Source organism: Zingiber officinale, chromosome 11B (genome assembly GCF_018446385.1).
Source record: "Zingiber officinale cultivar Zhangliang chromosome 11B, Zo_v1.1, whole genome shotgun sequence".
NCBI lineage: Eukaryota > Viridiplantae > Streptophyta > Magnoliopsida > Zingiberales > Zingiberaceae > Zingiber > Zingiber officinale.
The window spans coordinates 60,008,346-60,014,471 of NC_056007.1; positions in this window are offsets into that span (position 1 = coordinate 60,008,346).

Sequence of the window (6,126 nt, forward strand, 5' to 3'; positions counted from 1 at the left end):
AATAACAACTAGATTTCAAATTATTCATGGACAAATATCTTTGAACTCCACTTTGTGTATAAAGATACAAATTTTAGTTCTTGCTTCAATTCTGGACTTTGTATCAATATATCACTGTCTAGCCACAAGAAATTTCAATACTTCTTCATCTTGTCTCTTAAGACTCTTTACAATGCATAACTGAGAAGTTTATAGATTTCAGCAACTCTAAATAGTTACAATCCATTTCCCAATTTGGCAAAAGATTGCCACATTTTCCTGCAAAATTTGCACTTCTTGAATTACTGCATTATATTCAATTCTGTCATTTCAGCAATATTTTCTTTTGTTTACATTGTTCCATTTCAGATATGAAATTCCAACCATCACTAACTCCATTTATCCTTCTCACCGATGTCACTGTACTTCCATGACCTTACATAAAAATGTAAAGGAAAATTTCAGCTAACTCACAGCTCAGATTTCCTTGACAGCAGTAGCAATTCAACCTTCAACAATTTCTGCATTTTCAGGTTTAATTTTCTGTTTGGTAGAAGTTCTCATTATCACTGGAATGATTGGAACTTCAATTGAGGTTGTCTTTAGTCAGAAATTTCCATAAAATTTGGCACACAATAGTCCAAGTTGATACTACAATTTCCAGCTCGATTGGTTTAATTTTGGACCTTGAATTCCATTGGTCATTCCTGCAGAAATTCTTCCCATTTTTGCAGTTTGCATATTCTTCAATCTGAATAACAACAACAGGAAAATAATTTCGAAATTAAACATCTTAACTTCTGCAATTCAAATTTACATAATCAGTTTTGACACTTTATAGCAACTTCTTTTCTCAGATCGTTTACAATTGATCAGTATAAACAACAGCAGTCATCTAGCATTTGGTTGTCAAACTCTTTAATAGTATTATAATAAAACAAATTTAGAATATCAGTTTCCTGGATTAAGTTTCAAAGTTTCCTGCAGCAGTCTTTATCATAGAAATCAGTCTCAAACAACACATCTCCAAAACCAGTAATTCAAATCTATATCTGCACTCACAATTTTTCAGTGTTTATCCTCTGCAAAAACCAGCTGAACATTTCAAAAATTCAGACCCTAATCTTAAGTTTCAGAATTGTTACAGAATTCAGTTCCAGGGAGTTCATGATTCGAATCATAAGAAACGTGAAATGGCCAAAGATCAAAAGTTGCAAATTGAATTTGCCACGTGTACTTGGTTCTCAACTTGATACACTTCCTTTGTGCCACTACAAAGTGCAATTGGTATTGATTTAATTCTTAATAGGAAGCTCGGCACAAACTGGCAGTGATTCATAATTCCAAGCTCCTTGCTGCTGTAAAAGTCCACTGCTGCAAACTTCAACAGCTTTTCATGATCAACAAATGTATTGAAAGGTTGACACAAATTCATTACTGCACTTCATTAATTCCAGAAATAACAAAGGATTCACTTCTCCATCTGTAATTTAACAACAATATTTCAGAAGACCATTTTGATCTAACTATAGCTTTTGATATCAGATTCCAGCTTATCAAGTAAACAATTCTGATACCATTCAGCATTTGATTGTTTAGTATATCAATCCTATGAGGTAACAAATTAGCTGGAATTCATTCCAACTCTTAGTTTCAATATTCAGGTGAAGGAATATTTCCAGAAATACAACTGCTCTAGAATTTTGGATTTCAAATTTCAATCGTCACTTCTTCCATCAAATTAAAATTTTGCTTGAATCATGGAAAACTCAATTAATCATTTGGCACCGGAGTTGGCACACAAAATGTTGAAGTTTTTACAGATAGCTCGGACAAGTTTGGTGCAGCTTTAGTAGCAAAATTCTGGAAAGAACTTCTCCATTTATGGATTCTGCACTAGACATGTTTCTACATTTCAATTCCTAAAGATTGAAAAGATCATAAGAAGTTGAAATACCATTTGTTACTGCATCTTGTAAGGCTTTACTTAAGCTCCTCAATTATTTAAATGCTGCTTCTAATTTTTGATACACTTGCTACCAAGTTACAGTACTTCTCATGTTCTGCATTTGTCCCACAGAATTCTGAATTCCCTACTGCTTCCTCACTTCAAGCTTCAACAATTAATTCCCATAGACTTACTGCAGTCTTTATCATTTAATCAAATAATAAATTGAATTCCCATCTTATTTTAGCTTAAGTATGTCAATAAAAAAAAACTTACTGCAACTCAAAAATCCAACAATTTGACACTATCAGAATGCTGCCCTGCAATATGATACCCCATGTAACTGAATTCTGTTTCCAGCATTATCACATCAGTGTTTAAAGGATCAATTGGTATCCTTTTCTTTAACTTTCCCAATCAAATGATACTATATTCAAGTTCTCCGTTGATGAAATAATAACCACCAAATGAATTCCCCATTAAAGTCCATTGTGATCAAATTTCAATAGCTCACTTGTCTGGCATTTTCGTGGCCAGATTCTGTGCTGAAATCATGCTATGCTGAAATCATCCTTCCTTATTTCAGATGCCATGAAAGACAAGAATACCATTTATCTTCAGCAAATTCTTAAATTCAACTAAGCTTCCACTCTTATCAATGCATTCACTTATATGTTACTGAATTGGAATTTTTGAATTCAAGAACATAATAAGATAGAAATGAAACTGATTCATAAGTTCTGTGTAAAGACCCAATTTTCCCTATTTCAAGTTCTAAAAGTCCTTATTAATACTTAGAAATGCTATAGAAATATTCTAGAGATTTTTAGAAATTTTTAGAGTATTTTTACGCAATTTTTGGAAGTCGTTTGATATTTTTACAAAACGAAAGAAGTTTTTACAAAAAAATGTCCAAGCCAAAGTTTGAACCGGAAACCTCGGGTTAAGCAGAGATTCACTTAACCAACAGACCAACCAAACTTTTCTTAATTAAACCTATATCGAAATATAATTAAGCAATAGTTAGGAACATTTAAAATAAAAGGGGAATAAAAGGCTCGGCTGAGGATTCGAACCGTGGACCTCGGACCTGAATCGAGCCTTAACCGAATCCAGCCAGCCAACTGTTCCGCGACCTTTTCATCAACATATAGAAAACAAAATTTATATAAGTAGTAGAAGTTAATAACAGGAAATAATAGGAAGAAAAGGGTTGCAGCCGAGATTTGAACCCACGAGCCGAGCATTAAGCAAAACGTGGCCAACCAAGTGTTCCACGGGAGTTTTGTTAATTAAGTAGGGAACAAAATATATATAAACTATAGTTGGAACTGAAAATAACCCTAAGTATAAAGATTTAATTTCTTTTCCCGAACCCCTAAATCCCGTTTTCCCTTTCCTCTCCCGACGACGATTTTTCTCTCTCGGGCTAAAAGGGGCGACGGCGCTAGGGCTTCACTTCGACGACCGGAGAGAGACTCTTTTCGACGGGTTGCCACGAATCCAAGACCACCTCGTCAAGGAGAACACGTGGATAGGAAGGGATCACTGAGATCTTCACCTCCTCCGAACCCTAGAACCATTCCGGCGGTTGTAAGTGCAAGAACAAGTGTAATTACTACTCACCTGTGGTAGGAGTTGCTCCGAACTTAGGGTTTTCATTTCCTTTGTTTCGGATTTTACTTTGCAGAATGGTTGCTAGGGATTTAGCCATGTAGTTAATGAGCATGAACAACTCCTTAGTCAAGTATGCAGTGTTAGTTTCCTTGTTATTCAATTACCATGAGAATTTTGAGTTTTGTGATTGATATGCTTCAATTGTGATAATCCGAACAGCCCTATAATTCTACCATGTAGTTCATGTTTTAAGCATGCCTTTAGCACTTCAGTGTTGTATCCTTGTATATCTACCGACTGCCCATAAATTCCAGCAAGATTGTTTTTCTTTTGGACCATGCAGATGGGTATAAACAACCCTTGATCTTTAGCATTTCAATTTTTGGTAATCCTGGTTAATTAGTAGGCATGATCAGCAGGTTATCTAAGTGGCAATATTAGTTTTTGGTGCAATTCTTGAATACGAACAACCCTATTTTTCCAGCATTACAATTCTGAATTCTTTGCTTATTTTAGTTAGCATGAACAGACATATTATAAGGATTTGGGATTTGTTTGTTTTGCTACCTTATCTAGCATCCCAATATTTAGCTCCTTGCAGTTTTGTAATCTTCCTGCACTACCGTAAGCATGAATTGCATTTTCCTTGCTACTCAAAGGGTAAGAATAACCCTTTATTTAGTTAGAATGGGTTTAGCATTTTCCTTGCTACTCAAAAAGCCAAGAACAACCTTTATTTAAAGTATGTAGTGTTAGTTTCTTGATTTTCTTGATCATGAACAGCTATTAAGCTTATCTTGTAGTTGATTGGCTTTGCTTTATTTTTATAGCATGCTCAGTTAGTTGCAATTTTCTACTTGTTAGATCTACTTATAGGTTTCTAGTAAGCTCTATTAGGGGATTATGAGAAGTTATGAGTAGAGAAAAAGACCAAGGTCTAGTTAGAAAAGGTAACAAGTAATTTAAAGTAAGAGGCTTGTACCCGACTTCCAAGGTTATCGTTAAACAAATTCAGGTGACCAATTCCAAGGTCTTGGCCCTGGTAAGACCAAGGTCTTTACCCTCATAGGAATGGAGGCTCGCTACCTCATTCTCTATTAGAGAGCGCGCATTTGGTACTAAGCCTGGGCTCAAGAAAGAGAAGAAGAAAGTTAAATATTAATTTCAAGTATAAGGCTATAAGTTAATGAAACAAGTATCACCTATGTTTAGAACTAGCAAAGTTTAGCTCTTATAATTCTAAGCATACAGTATTGGTTTTCATTTGCTTTCCTTATGAGTTTATTGAGCATGATTAGCTTTATTTCCAGCATGCAGATTTATTCTTGTATATCATGAGTATGCAGATTATTTTAGTGCTTTGCTATTAGATGAGCATGTGTAGCTTTTCTTTTTAGCATTTCAGTTTCAGCATCCTTTGTATCTTATGCACTTTCGAGTTTTTGTGAGATAGTTTAGTACTTACTAAGCATTTCTCTTATAGATTTATTTTCCTCCTACTGTAGATAAAGGAAAAGCTAAAGTATAAAGAGGAAGGCGACGAGGAGGATGCATGATGGATAGTGTGTCATGTTGAACTATGGAAGCCTCGGGACTTGGCTAAGAAGTTGTTTAAAGTCCTTCTTTAATGTTATTAGAGAAGTTGAGATTGTTAAAGAGTTGTTTCCTTTTTCTTATGTTGCTAATTGAATCTATTCCGCATTGTTAGTTTGGTTGTTTCCCACTGTTGGAGGTTTATTCATTTGCTATTGCTAGAATAGTTTTTTTTTTAAGTTGTTGTGTCTTATTACTGCGTGGTTGTGAAGTATATATACCAGCCGCATGTGGCTGATGGTTTATTTTGCATGTATTGATGATTATTGTCACCGATACAGGGGAGACTCTGCCAAAAATTTTCGGCAGAAACTTCTCTGGGGCCGTGATAAATTTAAGTGTTGCTAATAATAGCATAAGTAACACTAGTAAGTAGAGTAATAGTTAAGTAACGACCACCTTTAGAGAGTAGTAAGGAAGGTGGGTCGTTACATTCTGATTGGATGCTTAAATTTCTGAATATGTGTAAATAGAATTATGAAATTAAGGTTAATTCAATGTGCCAATTCACATCACTGAATCTACAATTCAGTAACTCCTTTTCCTTCCAACAATCCTTGAGGAAAACATCATCAGCCACTCTTCAATCCTTAAGATTTCAATAGAGTACACTTCCCCCACACTTAAACCTTTGTCCATCTAGTCAAGCTAACTCATCAAGCAATTAATCCAAAACTCTCAACAAAATGGACCAAGCAAAGGTTATCAAAGGTTAAAATACTAGAAGATAATGTTTTGAGAAAATTATGGGAAAAATGAATTGGACTTTGAAATAGACAAAAGAAAAGAGTTCAATGATAATTATCCTTATTTTCCATGCATCCATATGCTATTGTGACTTTGAAAAGAAACCAAGTAAGTTCTAGAGTTCAATTGTTATGAGTGCATGTCACACAAAAGAGAATAATAGAGTATAGGCTTGTAGTGGTCCTTTCTAGGTATTTTTTATGCAATCAAGCTTAATTAATCAAAATGGAATCCACCCACCA